We start from the raw sequence: 21,047 nt of genomic DNA, 5'->3' as shown, positions 1-21,047 counted from the left end.
CTGGCCTCGAACTCACAGAGATCCACCTGCCTCTGCCTCCCGAGTGCTGGGATTAAAGGCGTGCGCCACCACCGCCCGGCCTTAAATGATTTATTTTTAATGTGTATGTGTGAGTACCTGCATGTATGTATATGCACCACGTGCATGCCTGGTACCTGTGGAGGCCAGAAGAGGGTGTTTAATTCTTTTCATTGGAATTACAGGCAGTTGTGGGCTGCCCAGTGTGGGTGTACTCTGAACTGCTGAGTCATCTCTCCAGCCACAGAGTCTGTGTATTTTTACTCTCCTCACAGCCACCATAAGTGACACCCCACAGTAGTCCAGGCAACAATTTAAAATTAATCACCTTCTATTGCTTGACAGAAGGGTAAACATGGGACCTAATGCTTATTCTCTTCTTAGATTGACTCAAGCAACACAGAAAGGTCTTTTTAGTATCCTTCAATAAATGTCTATAGACATATACATATTCTTAAACACAGTTCTCTAAATTTTTATGAGCCCCAGAGATATGAAAACTTCATTATTTCAACTGATTTATATTAGTAATAGTATTCACCTTTAGACCAACTATCTCTATGGACCTGACAATATCTTTTCAAGGTTGCCTGTACCCTTTTCTCATCCGGGTATGTTGGTGCACATGTGTAAGTATCAGGAATTGAGAAGGCGAAGGCAGAGAACTGCAAGTCTGAGGCTAGCCTGGACTACACTGCAAGATCCCGTCTCAGGCTGTCCATCAAAAGTATTCCTTCTCAACAGGCCAACTTAACCTTCAGTATAGAAGTGCTCTATAACAATGAATCTGTTTATGAGTAATTCCCCAAACAACTTGAACCAGTGGGCATTTTGAAGGCCATGCTGTTAATAAACATTAAGACTAATAAAATACAACCAGTAAAAGTACAAACATCAAATCTGAACTGTTTGGATCAAGTCCTGGTTTCCACTATGTGATCTTAGCAACTGGCTAAGTCTTTCTTTACCTATTTGACATCTGCAAAGTAAGTCAACAACGCTTACATTCAAGATTTGTCATAATAATTAAGAGTCATAATAATTACTACACTAGAGCTTGGAACGGTGCCCAGGACTATTACGTTATTAATGTTAAATTTTAAAATATTACTGTGTGCCTAGTATTGTGGTAGATGCTGTAGACTCATGCTGAGACATGGTTTCTACCCCGCAGGCTTACATTCAACCCATAGAGACAAGGGTGGAATAATTAAGTCTTTTATTCAAATTTCAGTAAACAGAAGAAATGAGAAGTTTAGAGATGTATGAGAGTGGCCAGTGATAACTGATTTGAGGATCTGAAGGAAAAATCTCTTGTAATGGTGATAAGAGGTATGTTCTGAGGGCCAACAGGTAGCACATGTGAAGACTAGACTGGATGACATAAGCCAGGCTCGTTCTAAATCAATAAAGAAAGACTGATATTATCACAGTGGGTAAATCTGGAAGTACATCACAGGAGAGGAAGCTGAGAGGCCAGATGTGTCCTGTACTTTTCTGTCACTGTGATAAAACACCTGACAAAAGCCATTGAAGGAAGACGGAGTGTGTTCTGGGTCACTGACGACAGTCAACCATGGCAGGCAAGTTGGAAAGCCGAGAGTGACTGACTTCAGGTGTGCCACCTGGCTGGTTCTAAATCCAGTCACAATGAGAATATTGTACTAGGTCATGTAGATTCTTTTAAAACATGCTAATGATTTGCTCTTTATTATATGAAAATAAGAAACTATCAAAGGGTTTAAAAATGGGTTCTTTTTCAAAACTGTGTGTGTACACATATGTAAGTAAAATCACCCAGGGAGGCCAAAAGATGGTATCAGATCCCCTAGAGCTATAGTTAAGAGCCCGTTGGACCAAACTCTGGTCCTCTGCAAGAGCAGTACACAGTGTTAAACGCTGAGCCATCTCTCCCACCCAACAGTGGACTCTTAGGAGCAATCTTTAAAGTTCTTTTGTTGCAGTGTGGAGAATGGGTTAAAGTGGGTAGGAGTGGAGAGCCAGTTGAGGACCTGCTGCAGGTCAGATGACAGTGGATGCTGTTACAGGGGATGGCAGCGTGAACCAGGGTGGGAATCATGGAGATGCAGAAAAACATGGTCTCTTCATGTGGGATCAATAACCAATCTATACTTGTCAGGGTGATAATCAGTAAAGTGGGAAGGGGAACTGAGGCAATGGAGGCTAACTTGGCACCTCTGACTTACACAGGTGAGTGATGCCATTCATGGAAAGAGATTTGAGGGCTGGGATATGGGGATGGAAGGATCAGGAAGCTGGATTGTGGCAAAGCTGCTTTTGAGACATTCATGGGGAAATGTTGAGTGAATGATGGGAGATCAGCACTGGACATCTGCACTGGAGATCAGCACTGGACATCTGCACTGGAGATCAGCACTGGACATCAGCACTGGAGATCAGCACTAGAGATCACTGGACATCTGCACTGGACATCAACACTGGAGATCAACACTGGACATCAGCACTAGAGATCAGCACTGGAGATTGCACTGGAGATAGCACTGGAGATTGCACTGGAGATCAACACTAGAGTTCAGCACTGGAGATCTGCACTGGAGATCAACACTAGAGATCAGCACTGGAGATCTGCACTGGAGATCAGCACTGGAGATCTGCACTGGAGATCAACACTAGAGATCAGCACTGGAGATCAGCACTGGAGATCAGCACTAGTGATCAGCACTGGAAACCCAAATCTCAGTCAGAAGCATGCATGATGATTGTGATGATGGGTGTGGATTAAATCACCTAATACATAGGGAAATGGAGACCATCATACAGATTCTCAGGAAACTGTATGTTTTATGTATCTCATTAGATAGAATGTGTTGTCGGTAGGGAAGTGTGGCCAAAGAGAAGAACTAGAAGACATGTCCAACTGGTGGCCCAGTTTTGCCATTCTCAAACCCTTTGGCGATTCTTTCCTGAGCATTGGGGGCCAACTTCATGCAGCTAAGGTCCTGATGATCAAATGTGCTTGTGTTAGTTGCTTTTCTGTTGCTGTGATTAAACCGTCATGACCAAGACAGCTTATAAAAGAAAGTTTATTTGAGCTTATGGTTCCCGGGGAATAAGAATCCATGATGGCAGAGGTATCTAGAGCCAGACACTAAGAGTGTCCAACTTGAACTGCAAGAAGGAAGCAGAGAGAGCAAACTCAAAATGGCATGGTGCTAACAGTGGCATCCTAAGCCTCCCCAAACAGCAACACCAGCTAGGGACCAAGCATTCAAATGCCCAAGACTATGGGGGACAGCTCGTTCAAACCATCACAGTGTTCAACCAATGAGATATATTCAGAGATCATTACTCTGTCTCTCCCAGATATTTTCCTGCTGGAGCAAGAACACACAGACTTAAAAGACATTGGCCATTTTCCTGGATATCAAGAGGCAGTTAACTGTTGCAAGGTCAACAAGAGCCATGACCACAAGAAGTAATGAGTGTTACTTCCTGGTCTCTAGATCAAAGGTGTGTCTTAACACAGATGCCCAATAAAGTTAGCTTAGTCGTGTCCCAGAGAGTTTAGTTCAGATCCTGCTTCTTCAGCTCTCCCCCAAAAGACTTCATGAGCACTCAGTTCTCGTCATTACATTACCTCCTGGTTATAATACTTGAATGGTGCAGAGAATAAGTCATGATGGACAGGACTGGGAAACATTCGTTTGCAGAGTGTCCATAGTGTGAGGGTAAATATGAGAAGGTACATTTGTTAAATAGATGAATATGGGAATGATAACTGCCCGAGACAAGGTCAGAAGGATCACAGGAACACACAACTGTGTGATGGTAGATTTCCATGTAGGTACTTATTGTAGTCTGTTTGTAAGACTTCTGTGAGAAACACAAATTCCCAGAAAAGGAAACTGAAGCATCACCATGAAATAGTCAGGGCTGAATAAGTCAAGCTGGGAAAAAACACCCTGAAGACTTTTTCTTGTGTTACCAGAAGAAGTAGCTAAAACTAGATTAATATTCTTTATGTGTAAAAAACAAATTTGAAGAGTATGTATTTTATTTATCTCTCCTACTTTAGAAGCAGTGTGTGCCTATGCAATAAATTACATGATCGAATAGCATATAAGTAAGAATTTTCCTCACATCTCCCACTATGCCAGGATAGCCAAGACCACCTCCCAGGTTGTGTGTCCTTCCCCAGTTTCTTACAAATATTTAGCTTGTTGTGATCATTGGCAGTGCTTATAAGAATTCTGGAGCTGGAGAGATGGCTCGGTGGTTAACAGCACTGACTGCTCTTGTAGACGACCTGGGTTTGGTTCCCAGCACCCACCTGGCAACTCACAACTATCTTTAATCCCAGTTCCCAGGAGATCCAGCATTCTCTTCTGGCCTCAGCAGGCACCAGGCACTGGGCACAGACACAGCACACAGACATACTTGAAGACAAAATACACATTCACATAAAATAAAATAATTTTTAAAAAAAATACTAATACATTGCTACATAATTGTTTTACTGAGCTAGCAGTAACTTAGCATTAGTCGCATGGTCCATTGGCGTGAGTCCTCATCATTTACCAGCTGAATGCATAGAGTAGATTGCTGTGCCTGATTGATGGGTATGTAAATTAACATGGCTCTTTTTCTGAAACCACAAATAGCATTGCAGGGAAGAACCTTAAGCACACATCTGCAGCACAGGCTACTTTAATTTCCACAGGAAGGCATACAGTGGTAGGAGGACCACTAGATCAAGGAATCCATCAATATAGAAGACACTCTGGTTATCCAAAAGGCTACACAATGCATGCATCTGGCAAGAATAGACAAGGGTCTATCTTTTCTTTCCTCACCAAGTTCCAGTGACATACACAAGCCACCTTGAATGGTTTGTCTGCTCCCTAAAGACTTAGGGCTTACTAAATTTCTGCCGAATCTATCCTTAGTCCTTGCTGCCACTTTGTCCTTTTGCTTATCCCATCGCTCTCCAAAAGGCTGAAAAGGCGACAACCCCTGTCACTCTCTGGGCTGGTAATATTTCCGCCACAACCGTAGCTGCTCTTGAAGGAAATTCAACAAGAAAAGACAAAGTGTCAATGAACATTGAAGCCTTTCTTGACACCCTGCCTGGCTCCTCACAGCCTTCTCGTACGGCTCTACAGGAAGTATCTAGCTAGGCTCCCATTACTTTCAGTGGCCCTGTGATTATACAATTAAACGCTACTGCTTCATTTATAAAGTAGCAACAATCCAACTCCTATTTATTATCTATGAGAACTAAATGATATAATTTGTTAGACACTTAATTCTATTTAACCAAATATTAACCAAAATGATTTGGTATTACATATGTCCTTTGAGACGTAGTTTTTATATCTACAACCAAATTCCATCTCTTAGTTCAACTGCCTTTTAAACAGAAGTTCTAGATTTTTCTGAAGATTATGAAGACTTTTTTTTTTTTTTTTTTTTTTTACTACTTAGTCAAAACGAGGCTGATGATGTATTTAGGGTCCCGGTTTCAGTCTGGAAGATGTAAAAAGTCTAAATGAACTTGCATAAGCATTACCTAATGTGTGAGCCACTGGAAGAGAAGGACATGAAAAGTGGTACCAAGGAAAGGAAACTGAAATTCAGGATATTTGAGAAAGCCTTTGAAAGTGTCTGACCATTTTGAGACCACGGCATTTTTTTTTTTAATGTCAGAGTATATAATGAAACACACACAGTAGCATACTTTTTAAAGATTTTTTTTCTACTAGAGCAAGTAAGTTCTTTTTCCAAGGGAGGGGGTTGTTAATAAGATCATTTATGTTCATAACAGGATTGTTCACAATATCCAAAGTATGAAAATAAGCCAAGTGCTCACCTTCAAATGAATAAGTAACAAAACTTAGGTATATGGCACCGTGATGGCTAATCTTTATTATGAACTTGATTGACTTTAGACTCACCTAGGAGACACATTGCTGGGTATTCCCAGAAAGGTTTAACTGAGGAAGAAAGACCCACATCGAATGTGGGCAGCACCATCCCTTAGGCTAGGGGCAAGGGCAGGCTGAAGTTCTTAAAGGGAAAAAGGAGAAAGCAAACTGTGCACCCGCAACCATCTCTCCCTACATGACTGCAGACACGCTGTGCCCAGCTTCCTCGGCTCCCCCTGCAAAGCCTTCCCCGGCCATGATGGACCGAATCACATCAAACATAAGCCTGAACAAACCCTTCCGTCCTCAAGCTGAGTTTGTGAGCTGTTTGGTCACGGTGACGGGAAAAGTAACCAATATTTGCCTGCAGTCAAATATGATTAAGCCTGAAAAAGGAAGGGGGCTGGCCCTGGAGAGGAGGCTCAGAGTTCCTAGCACCAGGGGGCTCACAACTGCCTGCCATTCTATCTCCAGGGAAATCTGATGGCCCTAACCACCTGAGCACCTGCACACCAAAGCACAGAGACAAACAAGGGCACACACATACACAACTACACATACTTACAAATATTTTTTTTTAAAGAAGGGGAACTAGAGAGATGGCTCCACAGTTAAGCTTGCTGCTCTTCCAGAGGAATGGAGTTCACTTCCCAATCCCCATGTCAGTAGGCTCATAAATATGTGACTCCAGCTCCAGAAGGTCTGAGTTAAACAATAAGTTCCAGATCAGCCTGGATACACAGTGTGACCTTGTCTGAAAAAAAAGCAATGGGCAGAGCATGGTGGTGCGCACCTTTAATACCAGCGCTCAGTCAGAGGCAGGTGGATCCCTGTAAATTCAAGGCCAGCCTGGGCTACACAGAGCATTCTGGGCTAGCCAGAGCTACATAGAGAGACCTTGTCTTAAAAATAAAAAGGAAATTCTAACGCACGTTACAACAGAGATGAACCTTGCGGACACTGTGGGAAGTGAAATAAGACTAAAAGACAAATGTGATTCCACCCACATGAGGGACTGAAAGTGGCCACGATCAGGCTGTGCTTCCCAGGAGCCATGGGGAGGGAGGAATGTAAAGTGTAGGTCTGACAGAATGTCAAGAGTTCTAGAGATTGATTGTACAATGGTGTGAATATTCTTATTGTGACTGGACTGTGCTAATAATGGTTAAGACATATCTCACCACAGTAAAAGAATAAAAATATTTGCTATTGTCATTTAGCACAAATGGTTAATCATTTAGTACAGTAGTGGTGTCTTTGATATCTCCTTCTGTCTTCAGTGGCTCTTCTTACCTCATGTACAATGGTCTTGAGCAATAGCCTATGGATCAAGAGTCCAGGGCTAAGTTCAACTCTGTCATTAAGACGGGGCCAATAAGGGACTAGAGATGTGACTCAGCAGCTGCTGGCCTCCTTAGGCACTAGACAAGGTATAATGCACAGACATACAGGCAAAACACTTATACACGTAAAATAACTTTGTTTTTTGAGACAGGGTCTCTCTATTATATACCTCTGGATGTCCTGGAATTCACTCTGTAGACCAAGCTGCCCTAAAACTCACAGGGATCCACCTGCCTCTGCCATCCCAAGTGCTAGGATTAAGGTGTGTGTCACCATGACCAGCCAAATAAAAATATTTTAAATGAAGCTAATAAAACTCTTGCCCCCACCAAGTTGTGAATAATCAAACAAGGTATTTCTAAATACCTGATCATAATACTTGCCCTTTGTAAGTACTTGATAACTGTTAGTTTTATTTATTTTGGAATTGTTAGTTCATATGCACACATGTCATTTTGTTCTTTTTTTTAAGTTTCATCTTCTGTTGCTATAGCAGAATATCTGAGACTGGGTAACTTATAAAGAAAAAGAGTTTGCTTTGAAAGAACAAACTTGGCAGGTCAGGTAGGCGGAAAGAGGAAGAGGTGGGTGTGCAGAAGACAGTGGGCAGGGCTGAACTTCCACCACCGATGATCTGTTCTCCAGAGCCAGAGATGAATTCATCACTGGTGCTCTGCCCCTACGACTAAACACATCCATTAGGCCCCACCCCCCAGTCCTGCCATGTTGAGGAACTACAGTTTGTAGCAGATGACTTGGAGGGAGACGCTCTGTCAGGAGGTTTAGACACATTGATAACTCTCTGAGGAAAACTACACACTAAAAAAAATAGATCATTGCCACTGAGGACTCAGTGACACAGCCTGTCCAAGAGTTACTCCCAGGGAATGTGCTGCTGCAGGGATATTGTTTAGGTCTAGACTATAATTTCGTCGGCATACTAAAAAATTCTTTTTCTTTTTTTCTTTTCCAAGACAAGGTCTTATTGTGTAGCCCCAGTTGGCCTGGAGCTTGCTGTGTAGACAACCCCTCAAATTCACAGAGATCCCTCTGTTTCTGTCTGAGCACTGAGATTAAAGGTATGTGTCACCACGCCTGGATGGATTCTTAATCTTTACATCAAAAGTAGGAATGTGAGCCCATGTGGGCATTATGTTTATTGTACAGAAAAGTAAACACTCACAATCCTATACCCATCCTTTAAGTCTACAAGCCAAAAAGATGATGTCACTCTTTGGTTAAAAAGAGACCCTCCATAGATATCCAATGAATTGCAACCATCATCTGTTAGGAATTTGAAAGTTCACTTAAGGCATGAAAAAAACCTGGAATTCCAGGGAGAGATGGGTAGTGGCATTGTCTTAGTTACTTTTCTTTTCTTTTTGCTTTGTTTTTTTTTTTTTAAGATTTATTTACTCATGTATTTTATCTATACACCAGAATAAGGAATCTGATCCCATTACAGATGGTTGTGAGCCACCATGTGGTTGCTGGGAATTGATCTCAGGACCTCTGGAAGAACAGTCAATGCTCTTAACCACTAAGCCATCTCTCCAGCCACCTTACTTACTTTTCAATTGCTGTGGGATCACAATTCCAGAGGGTTAGAGTCGGTGATCATCATAGCAGAGAGCATGGCAGCAGGCAGGAAGGCATGATGCTGGAGCAGTAGCCGAGTTCACACCTTGATTCACAGGCACTAGACTGTAAATGGAGGCTTTTCTCTGTCCTACCCCGAACCGAAGCCTTTTCTAAATAATCACTCAGAGGCTTATGTTAATTATAAATGTTTGGCCGATGGCTCAGGCTTATTACGAGTTAACTTTTACACTTAAATTAACCCATATTTCTTATCTATGACTGGCCACATGGTTTGCCTCATTTTTTACCTGTCATGCTTCACTCGGCAGCTGGCTGGCATCTGCCCCAACTCCGCCCTTCCTCATCTCCAGTTTGATTGTTCTGCCTAACCTTATTCTGCCTGGCTATTGGCCAAAACAGCTTTATCAACCAATGAAAGCAACGCACATTCACAGCGTACAGAAGGACGTCCCACAGCACTAGACAGAGAGTGTTCACTGGGAAATCAGCGGGTTTTTGAAACCTCAAAGCTGCTCCCAGGAACACACCTCCTCCTTACAAGGCCATGCCTCCCAATCCTTTTCAAGCACTTTCACCAAGCTAAGCATGTTTTATGCCTCTATCTATCCTTAGGAGATTGAGTCAGGAGGATCCTGAATTTAGGCCAGCCTGGGCTGTATAGCAAGACCTAGGGAGACAGGGAAAGGGGAACAGGAGGAGAAAAGAAGAGATAAGAACAAAGAGAAAAGGAGGAGAGGGAAGGGACTGGGAGGGAGTGGGGAGGAAGAAGGATCTTTCTCACACAGTGATTTCAGTCTGGCAGGAAGACCCGGGGCATTACGGAGAAGAACATAGGGAGCAGCCCTCACACCCACTGGAGTGGAGTTTCTACTCGAAGAGACTATATGATTTCCTGTGTTTCAGCTCTTCTAACGGCAAGGCCACACCGCACAGTCTGACCACTGTTACCTGGCATGACTTAAGAGAAGTAAAAAGACACCGCCCTATGGGAAAGATCCCAGCTCCATCTGCACCTTCTAAACCAGGAACCATTAGCTGGCCAGTGGCTTCCTCCTCTGTCTGAGGTCAGTGGGAGATATCGATCGAGGAGTCATTAGCCTCACATTTAGCTGGGCTTTTCAGACACCACAGTGCTGTGGGCTTCCAGAGGCAAGGGCGGTGAGGGGGTGTGTGTGTGTGTATGTGTGTGAGTGTGTATGTGTGTGTGTGTGTGTGTGTGTGTGTGTGTGTGTGTGTGTGTGTAGCACGTTTTCCACTCTTTCTCGAGACATGAAGTTGTGAGAAAGGAGACTGGGCAGAGGCGGACACAGGAGAGTGGCCCTGCTCTTCCTGTGTTCTCAGTGCCACAAGTCACTTTGACTTACAATTACTTTTAACTTAAAGGACACCCTCAGTGCGTGTGTTAAAAAACAATATGCACGTCTAGCCAACGAGTAACAGAAGTGTATCGCTTTCTGTTAGCTTTTATAATTAGGTTTCTGTTTTTTCTGTCCCTGACTGCCATGGCCAAACATTATGTCTTTGTGTTTACCATTTTCTAAGATCAGAGTTTGGATTTTTGAGTAAGTCATCTTTTTCTCCATTCTGGAATTTGGAAATCCCAATTTTATTGCATTTTTAAGTACAGTTTCATTATTGACTCCATGCCACCTGGACCCAACATTTATCATTCTCTCTCTCTCTCTCTCTCTCTCTCTCTCTCTCTCTCTCTCTCTCTCTCTCTGATGATCTCATCCCATGATGTGATCTCTGCACTGTATCCAGTTGAGGCTTTCTGTGCTGGTCTCCATTTGCTGTAGAGAGGCTTCTTTGATGAGGGGGTGGTAGCTACACTTATCCAGGAAAGGTGGTTTATGTCCCTGTATGAGTGTTTTGCCTTCTTCTCCGTATGTCCCATCTTTCAATCCCTTTAGCTGCTTTTCAAAGGAAGGTTTTGTGTGTGTGTGGGGGGGGGGGTAATCTGGGAGGAGGGGTATACTCGTATATGTATGCATGTGAAGGTCAAAAGAAAACTTGCAGGAATAGGTTCCTTCCACCCGCCAGGTGGGACCTGGAGATCAAATGAAGGTTGTCAGTCTTGGCAGCAAGCACCTTTACCCACCAGGCCATCTTGCCGGCTCTTAGTTACTATATATAACCACAGAATGGAGTCTTTCATACTTCCCTTACAAAGTCTGGGAAACATGAAATTATCTGCTAAAAGTAACAATAGAATTCTAAGCAACAATGTGCCATAATTTCCAAGTCTGGGCTGCATAAAAATTTATTTGAGCTGGGCGGTGGTGGCGCACGCCTTTAATCCCAGCACTCGGGAGGCAGAGCCAGGCGGATCTCTGTGAGTTCGAGGCCAGCCTGGTCTCCAAAGCGAGTTCCAGGAAAGGCGCAAAGCTACACAGAGAAACCCTGGCTCGAAAAACCAAAAAAAAAAAAAAAAAAAAAAAAAAAAAAAAAAAAATTTATTTGAAATAACCGTTTCTACCTCAGAAAGACTGATGTTAACAGTGAAAGAGAACAAAACCCCGCCGTTAAATCGTTCAGATGTGGAGCGTACATTTCAAAAGCATTGCGTAGATGAGCAGACCCCAAACTGTCTTAGCCATTCACGTCTTTTGTAGTCTTCTGGTCATCTTTTCCGGGTCAGTGTTTGCCGTGGTTTAAATATGGTTTAAGCGGGTGTGTTCAACCTGGTCTCCAGTATGGTGACTGAGATGGTAAACATTTTATGACATGGGGTCATGGGAGATGAGGTCGGGTCAACGACGTGTCATATTCAGAGGCGATTAATGCTGGTTTCATGGAGTCAGTTGTCACGAGAGCAGGATGTTACAAAACCACCCACACGTGGTCCCTTCTGTGACACGGTTTCCCTTTCTGCTTCTTTGCCTTGTTGTGAGGCACCAGAGGCTGAACAGATGAGGCCCTTCTTTTCCTTATTTAGTGTCCAGTGCCAGATATTACACTATAGCAACATAACACAGACTAATGTAATGTTTCATGTTCTCTTTTGATTCATACGCATTGTACCAATTTTAGTGGAAGTTACTTAATATCATAATTTGTCATTCGAATAAGACAGATACAGTTTAGTTTTAAGGCTATATAGTTATATAAGGAAGTCAGAGCGAATCAAAGTGAGATGAGGAGGTATGCTTAAGAGGAATTTGACAGATAAACAGCCCTTAATGGGCTTGGCTTTTCATAGGGATTTGTAAGTGGGGATAAGGATGACTCTGATATATTCTTAGTGCCTAATGCAGTAGTGTTCAAATGCCATTTCCTGAGATCAATATGTTCGCATTCATAACAGTTCTTCCTTCCTCCCACTTCCGGAGCACTTCCCAAAGTAGTCCCCCATCCACGTCTCCGGCTTGGTGGGATTGACCATATTCTGGCCATGTTCAAGTGCCTAACCCTGACAAATCAGAGTGTCTCAAGTCCTCCAAATATACACTAGTTCAGGGACTGGCACATGAGACAGCCAGGTGCTCAACAGAGTATTGGGACTTCCATTGAGGTAACTAGCAAACAAGGCTCAATTTGTATCTGTGATTTTGAACCACGAAACAACCAATGATAAAAACAAGATGGACGGCAGACCTGAGAATGGAAAACATCCCTGTCCTGATGGTGGTATTTCATTGTCTGCATCTATCTGAAACATTTGGTTCCCTTGGAATCTACAGTTTGGGATCAGGGAGATGGCTGAGTGGATCTTGCTTGTCAAGACTGATGAGCAGTCTAAGTTTGATCCCTGGAACCCAAATGATGGAAGGAGAAAACCGACTCCTACATTGTCCTCTGCTCTCCACACGTTCCCCATGGCAGACACATCCTTATATGCACATTCATGCACTCAAAAGACAAAATGTAATGAAACATTTTAAAAAGAATTTCCAATTTTAAGATTTGATAAACTCTCTAAATTCACTGGACCAGTTTTAAGGTGGTTTTGCGTTAAGGTTTGAATCTGAAATTGCCCCCCCACACACACACACACTCACTCTCACACACATTCACACACTCACACATACTTACACACTCTCTTATACACACTCACTCTCCTCTCATACAGAGACACTCTCTCACACACCACATACACTCACACACACACTTCTCTCACACATCATACTCTCTCTCACATACTCACACACATACACGCATACACACTGTCTGTCTGTCTCTCTCTCTCTCTCTCACATACACACACACTGTCTGTCTGTCTCTCTCTCTCACACACACACACACACACACTGTCTGTCTGTCTCTCTCTCATACACACACACACACTGTCTGTCTCTCTCTCATACACACACACACACACACACACACACACACACACACACACACACTGTCTGTCTGCCTGTCTCTATCTCTCACACATACACTCTGTCTGTCTGTCTGTCTGTCTCTCTTTCTCTCACATACACACACACTCTGTCTCTCTCTCTCTCTCACACACACACACTCTGTCTGTCTCACACACACAGTCTGTCTGTCTGTCTGTCTCTCTCTCTCACATACACACACACACACACACATACGCATGTGTGTAGGAACATCTAGTGCTCAGCTGGCAGTGCTATTGGAGGTTGTGGAGTCGGAAGGAGGTAGCGCCTAGCTAGAGAAAGTGGGGCACTAGGAGCGGATCTTGGGATATCATACCCACTCTGGTTCCACCCTGTGGCTGTCTGCTTCTGGTCAGCTGCCACCATGTGACCAGCTGGTTCTCACCCCTGCTGGTACGGGCTGACCTCCTGCCACCATGCCTTTCCCACTATTGTGGGCTGTGTCCCCTGAAACCGTAAGACAAAAATACATCTTTCTTTCACTGATGTATTTCTGTCAGGCATTTTTTTCAGAGCAACCAGAAAAGTTAGTGAATACAGTTTCTGTCACCAGAACCAAAGCACTGAGTACACCACCTAGCTCACCCAACCCATGAGCACTCACATAGTTCATCTCCAAACAGAACATCTACTGACTTCATCTCTGTTCTTACATCATATTCACAGACCTAAAGTCATCTGGAACACCCTTGACCTTGGGCTAAGGGGACTCACTTGTAGCACAAATTCTAATTGGTTTCAATAATGAAAACCTGGAGTCAGATATTGAAGGTGAAAGCTGAAAGATCAGAGAAGCAGAGCAGCAACCACCAGAAAGACTTCTTCCCTCTAGGAATCCTCAGACTGAAAGGGGCTGAGCTCCTGTCTCCTCCTGCCTTACTACTTCCTCTCTCTGCCCAGCCATATCACTTCCTGTTTCCTCCTCCCTAGTGCTGGGATCAAAAGCCTCTAGTGGCTAGCTCGCACTCTGATCTCCAGGCAAGCTTTAATTGTTAGAGCACAAACAAAATATCACGTCATTCACTCTTCTTTGTTTCAATCCCCACCAGTTTGTTAATTTCTAAAGTTGTTTGTAGTCCTTAAATGAATCTAAACAGCAACTGGTAGAGGCCTCCAAAGTACTCCTTTTTGCTTATTATAATTTCCTTATTATATGAGTAAGCAGAAGAAAAATACCTATCCCAAGAGACAGCCTGTATCACAGTATGCCTTCTGTTTATCTCTAATAAAATAGGGACTCATTTCATTTGGATCATTTTGACCTGTTTTTTCCTTTTGGGGGGGGGGACAGGATTTCATTACATATCCCAGGTTGATCTGGAACTCAGTATGTATCCTTCTAACCCAGGCTTAGAGCTAAAGATCTTGCCTCAGCCACCCCGGTGCTGGAACTGCGGTCTGTGCTGATATCCGCAGCTTTATCTCAGTGAATGTGTGGGGTGCAAACTGCCCCTCTTCCACATGCCTCCCCCGCCCACAGAGGAAGGATCCTGTTTAAATGACCTTCAGAACTCTGGCCAGATCCAAGTGGCCGATAACCAGGTAAAGTACTGCCTGCCAGGAGTCTGTGTAAAACGTGACTGAGCAATGAGCCCAACATTACCCCCGACAATTTTATCCCGATGACCCGCTGGGATGAAGAGAGAATGCTACTTACTGGAAATCAAGGAGCCCCTGCCTGACAGGCCACAGCCTCCTGCTGACATGCGTAAGCTTGTGTCTCTTGAAGTCAAAGCCTCTCTCCCAGACCCAGAGCCTTTCCCCAGAGTATCACCCTCAAAGGGAACAAGAAAAGAGTTACCATCAAAAGCACGCAACTCCAGTCCAGAAGACTCCATGGAGACAGTGTCTTCTTCATCCTGATCATCGCCAGCCCACAGCAGTCGGCGCGGTCCCACTGACACTGAGCTCTTACCCCTTTCCTTCTTTCTCCCGAGCCCCCTCCTCCGTCTCCTTCTAAAATACCTGATCAAAATGAGCTCTTTCACACGCTGCAAAGCATTTTTGAAGCCACGTCTTGATTTTTAACCACTGCAGAACATGTTTTACAGGACAGGGACTCCCATGAGGCGTCGTAAAATCATAACTACCCAAGCAAAGGTAGAGTGGGCTCAGGATCAGCAGAACTCAGGTCAGAGTTCAGGCCAGGAAGCTACAGCGACAAGGATGGCCGTCAGGAGCAGTGTGCCCTGCTGGAGCGGCGCAGGCTTGCAGCGGCTTCCACACGGGGGTGGGTGAGGCAGCAAAGGCCTCAAGCTTGAGACAAGAACAGTCTGGGCTCCACAGCAAGCTTGATGCTCGGCCTGGACTACGTAGTGAGACCGTGCCTAAAAATTAAAAACCAGAAGACGTGAAACTGTATCAAATCAAACCCCAAGACATTATATGAGACCCATCAATTCCTGAAAGTCAAACGAAAACAAAAACACCCTAGCCTACCAAGGAGATGTGAGGATGCTTCTTTTCTTCTTAATGGCGGATTAATATATATATATATATGGGGGTACATGCGCGTGCATGCACGCGCCATAGTTCACATGTTGGTCAACTTTTAGAATTCAAAGGTTCTCGCCTTCCACTGTGGATTCCAGGGACCAAACTCAGGTAGTCAGGTCTGTACATCACGCCCTCTTACCCTCTGAGCCGTCGTGCTAGCCCAGGGGACCTTTAGTAAATCTCTCTTCTTGCAGAAGTCAGGGCCCTAACTGTGGCTTCTGTGTATGAGGAGTTGCACCCCTTGCTTGGCATCCTGACTTTATGGGAACATCAGCTGTCATCGCAGACTGAAGAAGCTCCTGAGGGAGAGAGGGCGGCATGGGTCGGGCAGGCCCAGTCACTGGGAAGTGATTCTGTTGCTCCAGCCCCCAAGGTCTAGCTCATACTAGTGAAGAACTGTGATAGACACTGGACCCAGCCAAGCCCTGGCCTTTCGTATGGAACCTGGGCTACAGAGCCTCTCTGTGCTATGTATCCGAACTTCCTGGTGGGGAAATTCTAAACCAAGGAGCTGAAGAGTGAAGAAGAAGAAACTGCCGCTGAGAGAGCGACCAGTTCCAGGTGTGGTAGTCAACTTCAGTTGTGAGAAAAACACCTGAGACAATCGACTTACGGAGGGAAGGATGGGAGCTGGAGCGAGGGCTTGAGGCCAAAAACCCTGTTGCTCTTGCAGAGGCCCCAGGCTTGGTTTCAGCACCCATGTGAGCTTGAAATTATTCCTAACTCAAGTTCCAGGAGATATGACACCCACTTCTGAACTCCATGTGCTGGGGGATGTCTTTCCGTATGCTGTGAATATGTGTTGTTCCCATTGGTTAATAAATAAGCTGCTTTGGCCTATGGCAAGGCAGCTTAGAGGCAGGCAGGAAATCCCAGGAGAGAGACAGGAAAGAGAAAGGCGGGGTCTAGAGAGACGCCAGCCTGCTGCCCAAGGAGCAACGTGGCAGCAGATCGGTAAGGCCATGGAACACGTGGTAAAACATAGATTAATAAAAATGGGTTAATTTAAAATATAAGAGCTAGCTAGTAAGAGGCCTGCCATAGGCCATACAGTTTGTAAATAATACTAAGCCTCTGAGTGATTATTTTGTAAGCGTCTGCAGGGCCTTGGGGCTGGGCGGGACCAGAGAAACCTTCCGGCTCCATCCATGGGCCTGCAGCCAAAACACTCGTAAATATAAAATAAATCTAAAAAAATAAAAAATAAAAAGGAAGGTTTATTTTGGCTCACAAATTTAGAAGATTTGGTCCATAGGTCCCTTGTCCCACTGCTTTTGGGATTGTGGTGACACAGGAAGTTATGGCAGAGTCTTCTGCTCCCTTCATGGCAACCAGGAAGCAAGAAGAGGAAGATGACAAAGCAAGGTCCCTCCACTCCCTTCAGGGTCCTGAATCCCTCCCACAAGTCCCCACACCCTAAAGGTTCCACCTCCTCCCGACGGCAGGGAGCTGGGGGCCAACTCTTCACCAGATGGGCCTTTGGAGGGCACTCCAAATCCAAAATGCAGCACTGGGTAGGGTTATGAGTTTCTGGAAAGGTGAGGGAGGGTGGATAAAAGTGATGCTGTCCCAGAGACCAGTTCCCCTAAGGGCCAGAAGCGTGGGTAGGAACCTCAGGGTACACAGGAAAGGGGCCTTGCAGACTCCTTTGTAGGGTGATTTTCCTCTAGACAATGGGAAAAGATTTTTGTTTGTTTGTTTGAGACAGGGTCTCTCTGTGTAACCCTGGCTGTCCTGGAACTCACTCTGTAGACCAGGCTGGCTTCAAACTCAGAGATCCGCCTGCCTCCCAAGTGCTGGGACTAAAGGTGTGTGCTACCAACACCTGGCTAGAAAGAGATTCTTTGCCCAGCCCATAACTGCTCAATCGGACTTTTTTCAGTCCAGAGACCAACCACATTTAGAACTACACATTTGTGAGTCCTGATTGAATGTAATTCCTAAGCCACCTTTTGCATGTCCATCTTCCCCTTCATGGGAAGGGCAGGAAAGAGTTCAACAGACCTGCATGTCCACCAAGTAAACTGGAAAAGATGCTGTGTGCTCTAGGATACTAAGCCTAGTGGCTAACCCAGGAACTCCCATACTTCTTTTGAATGGAAGAAATGGACGGTGAAATGTTCCTATCAATTTGACACCATCTAAGGCTTTGAGCATCCAGCCTATGTTTCAAGACCTTGGGAAGCTAGAGACCTCTCTACTACAACCTTCTCCCTGGCTTTTGAACCAGCTCCATGTTTACTTGTGGAACTGATTCCATGGTGGCCTGATGTGAGGTTCTTACCTTGTCCCCTCCCTCTCTGCATCCAAACACCATCAGTATGAGCGGTGGTGTTGAAGTGGAGGGGCCGAGAGGAGCACAGAGATGGGAGCTCCATACCTTTACCTTTCTAAGCGGTATATCTCAGAAGAAGCTTTAGCCCCAGCCTGAGCCTCATCTAATACAGTTATGGGTTGAATCAGGTTTTCCCCAAATTAATCTGTTGAAGTCTCAACTTCCTGTATGTCAGACAGAATATGGCTTTCTTGGCACCGAATCTTTAAATAGCGATTAAGATAAAATGAGGCTGTTAGGGTGGATCCTCATCTGAGTGGTGTTGTTACAGGAAGTGCAGACACCTAAAGAGACCAGCAATGCATGGGTGCAAAGAAGCCAGCCGCGTGACAAGAAGGCAAGGGAGGAGGTTACTTCAGAAACGGAATCTTTGGACACTTTGATTGTGGAATTTTTTTTTTTTTTTTTTTTTTTTTTTTTTTTTTTTTTTTGGTTTTTCGAGACAGGGTTTCTCTGTGTAGCTTTGCGCCTTTCCTGGAACTCGCTTTGTAGACCAGGCTGGCCTCGAACTCACAGAGATCCGCCTGGCTCTGCCTCCCGAGTGCTGGGATTAAAGGCGTGCGCCACCACTGCCCGGTTGATTGTGGAATTGTGAGGAATAAATATCTGATAGTCAAGGTCACCCACTTGTCTAGGCAGACAAATGAGCTCAAATTTGCACATTGATTTCTACTTCACCACACCCATGATCAGAAGGCTTGCTGCAATCTCAACTCCAGCAGCCCGTGAATTGACTACTTCCCTACAGGCTTCTTTCAACATCTTGCTTATAGATCCCTCTGCATTCCCTGCTAATGGAAAATCCTCACACATGTTACAAACCTGTCCTTGCATTAGTGGACGCTAGCTGAGTAGCTTTTACCTACTTTTGGATGAGACTATTCGATCGTGTGTGTTAGTTTGTAGGAGTAGTGCTACTGTTTTTGCTCATTTGGCAAATGTTCAGGTAATTTTGTTTTATTTTATCATGGAGAATTTACATTTGTATATGTTCAAACTCATTTCTTTTATGACATTTGTGATTAAAAAGTCACTTGTCCCACCACCAGTCAGATGGTTCACAGGGGTTTTCCCCTGTTTTTATAATTCCATAATTTAGTTGTATTTCTTAATCTGACCTATGTGTATTCTGATGGTATGCTAGGGAATATAGACTGGTTTTTCAAATAGCGAACTTTCACTGCACACTATTCTGAGGGGAAATCCACTCAACAGTCCATTCAGTGAAAACACTCCATTTTCTAGGTTATTACACACCAGGATCTGACTATCGGTTATTCCATTTCATTGTTTATTTTTCTTCATCATTAATGTCATTGTCTCGTAATTGCTATACCAATTATATATTAAGCTACCTAACAGGGCAGATCTCCTTTCCATCCTTTGCATTTAAGACTCTCCCTATGTCTATTCCACTCAGTGAATCTTAGTAATATGTTATATTCTCCCAAACATACCATTGAGATATCAGTTAAAATTACATTGTCTAGCATATCTTTCTAATGAGAAAAACAGTGTCACTTTATTTAAACCTCTTTATTATATACCTCTCAAGGACTATTGCTAGGCATTTTATACCGTTACTTTTGTCAGTGATGCCCATTTTCCATACTGATTTTTTTTTTAATCCGAGACAGGGTTTCTCTGTGTAGCTTTGGTGCCTTTCCTGGAACATCACTCTGTAGCCCAGGCTGGCCTCAAACTCATAGACATCCACCTGCCTCTGCCTCCCAAGTGCTAGGATTAAAGGCATGCACCACCACTGCCCAGCCATACTGGTTTTTAATTATTAAATCACATGAAAGCTATTGATTCTGGAATATTATTCTAAGTATTGTCACTTTGTGGAGTTTTCTTATTGATCCTAACAGGATCTCCTAACCCTTCTTCTTTCCTTGTATTTTATTGCATTTTTGAGACACAGTCTCACTACATAGCCCAGGGTGGCCCGGGACTCACTATGTAGACCAGGATGGCCTCAAATTCACAGATCCACCTGCCTCTTCCTCTGAGTGCCGAGATTAAAGCATGTGCTAACATGACTAGCCTTCCGTTATTTTGTAAGGCTATAGTTAGATTATCATCGTGTATAGCCAATATGATTATGTGGAATCCTTATTATAAGTGCTTCCATGAGAGATTAAAAACTATTTCTTCACTTATTTTGTTTAAGTTCATGCTGTTTCCCAGCAACACAGATGTCCAACTTTCTGTAAGAGAACGTAACTTGATAGGCTGCTCTCCGATTGCCATGGATGGCATTAAAAGTGGGAGATCTGACGGGCCTAAGTCAATAGCAGAGCTTTCATCTGGGGTTCAAGCCAGGCCATCACCGTTAGAGAGCCACGCCACTGCTTTGCATTGTCTTGGCTCTAAAGAATTTGCCTTCTTGTCTTGGTTTCCATTAAGACATTCTTAAACCATGGTCTACGTCTACGGTCTTGAATCTACAGTCACACCTGTTTGTTAAGGGTCTTTTCAGGGTATTGCCTATGATAACACAGTAACTTTGTTAGACTTTTTTATTTCCATTACCACATTCCAAAGCCTGTTTATTTCAGGCGATGGCATCTGGGGACTGAGTTTCCCTTTTCTCTCCCATTGCTGAAGAAACTCAGAACAAAACTTGCTGCTCACGCAGAGTGATGATTTATGTTCTCCGAGCTGACACAGTATTCCCTGCATGGTTCTAATTCCTCTTGCCTGCTTTCTGTCTCATCATTAAAGCTTTTGTAGGTCATTCATTCTGCGTCACTTTTGGAAAGAAGGCCAAGCGTATAGGGTATTTTCTTTGCTGCCGTCACGTGATTAATGTCAGTGTTGCAAAGGAGCATGTGACAGGTGTCTCTAAGGAGGGTCAGTGGTGCCCAGTGGAAGGTGGTAGGGGCTGTCCTACTCTGACTTACCAGGGAGATTGTCACACAAGGATTTGGAGCAAGGGCTAGAGGGTGCGCATCCTTCCCCAATGAGGAGACCTACAATCAGCCCCTAAAACTAGCT

Source organism: Peromyscus californicus, unplaced genomic scaffold, assembly GCF_007827085.1.
Source record: "Peromyscus californicus insignis strain IS unplaced genomic scaffold, ASM782708v3 Scaffold_21__1_contigs__length_65335640, whole genome shotgun sequence".
NCBI lineage: Eukaryota > Metazoa > Chordata > Mammalia > Rodentia > Cricetidae > Peromyscus > Peromyscus californicus.
This window is presented reverse-complemented; position numbering follows the sequence as displayed.